Source organism: Oxyura jamaicensis, unplaced genomic scaffold (genome assembly GCF_011077185.1).
Source record: "Oxyura jamaicensis isolate SHBP4307 breed ruddy duck unplaced genomic scaffold, BPBGC_Ojam_1.0 oxyUn_random_OJ80357, whole genome shotgun sequence".
Taxonomy (NCBI): Eukaryota; Metazoa; Chordata; class Aves; order Anseriformes; family Anatidae; genus Oxyura; species Oxyura jamaicensis.
Genome location: NW_023311613.1, coordinates 1 through 1347, shown reverse-complemented (window position 1 = coordinate 1347; position 1347 = coordinate 1). Strand labels below are relative to the sequence as shown.

General features: G+C 48.4%; 1 long non-coding RNA gene across 1 annotated transcript; it reads left to right on the top strand.

The window, feature by feature from the left end:
• On the top strand, nt 1-1340 carry LOC118160078. The gene is made up of 3 exons (XR_004747320.1): nt 1-80; nt 440-525; nt 1123-1340. It is a non-coding gene; the product is annotated as an uncharacterized LOC118160078 (long non-coding RNA).
• The last annotated feature ends 7 nt before the right edge of the window (nt 1341-1347 follow it).

Genomic DNA, 1347 nt, shown 5'->3' with positions numbered 1-1347 from the left:
CCCCCCAGGATAGAGAACGGGTTTGTAAAGGGGGAAGATTTCCTGTTTGGGACAACTGTAGAGTTCTCCTGTCGTGCTGGGTGAGTGGATGCCTGATTAGAAGGGCCTGAGGTGGGGGACAGAAGATGGGGGTCCCAGAGAGGTTGCCATTTCCACCAGCCTCCTCCCTCCCTGGTTTCCCAGTACAGCTGTGTATGAGCTCTCTGGTGAGATGAGCACATGGCAACACATGCTGACTGGTAATGCAGCAACCTCTTCAGTTCGGCCGTGTGCCACGTACGTGCCCTTATCAAAGCAGTCTTCAGTGTGGCCAGACCCCATTTCATGGCAGTGGTAGCTTCTGGTTAATGACTTGTATCCGTGCGATGTCAGGGAGGAGTGGGGAAAACCCTTTCTGGGGTGTTTCTGGGTAAGCACTCAGCTTCCTCTCTTTCTTTAGGTATAAATTAGAAGGGTCATCTTCTGCCCAATGTGTGGCATCAGGAAATGGAGTTCGTTGGGATGTATCTCTTCCAACCTGTAAAAGTAAGAGGAAAAACTCTGAGCAAAGCCATTAAGACAACACCTGGAACTGCTGTGGTGGTGGGCTTGGGCTGCTCTTGTATGCCATAACTCAATTGTCTGTAAAATTCAGGATTTTGGTACTAAATCATGCTGTGCGGCCTGCAGTGCAATATTCTTGTACAATTCAGAAACTATGCTGACAAACTGGAGGGAGCAAGGGAAGAGCAGAAATTCCATGAAATTATGGGAAAAGTGGTGATCTGATTTCTAAGTGGAGTAATGTTTTCTTCTCTGTAGTTACCAAATCATTGAACATTAGAGCTCTACCCACTTAATTTGCTGTAATGCTAAAGTCAGGTAGTGCATAGTGTTACAGGAAGCTGGAAGTGGTGGAAACGCTGCTTCTAGCCTGATGAGGCACTTCAGTGGCTTAGTTCATGGGGTGACAGGCCTGGAGGTGGGCTACCAGCAGTAGCTGAGGCCCAGCACCAAGTGAGAAAACTCAAAGTATTTTCAGTTGCTTCTAGATGTTTGGTTAGCTAGAGCTCCTCCTCCTCATGTACCTCGTGTAATTTTTCCATTAGCAGAAGTACTCAGACACTCCTGTTGATGTTCCAGCTGCAGGACAGCTGACTGGTCTCTGTGGAGAGCCACCTGCAGTTGCCAATGGGAGGCACAATGGCACGCGGGGGGGTTGCCCACGGCTCTATTGTAGTTTAAATGTAATCATGGTTTCACCCTGGCTGGAGGGATCTCTATTCGCTGTACAGCAAGAGATGAGTACCATGGAGTCTGGAGCAAACTGTGATATATAAGCGGGTTGAATGCAAACTGTGTCCCAGA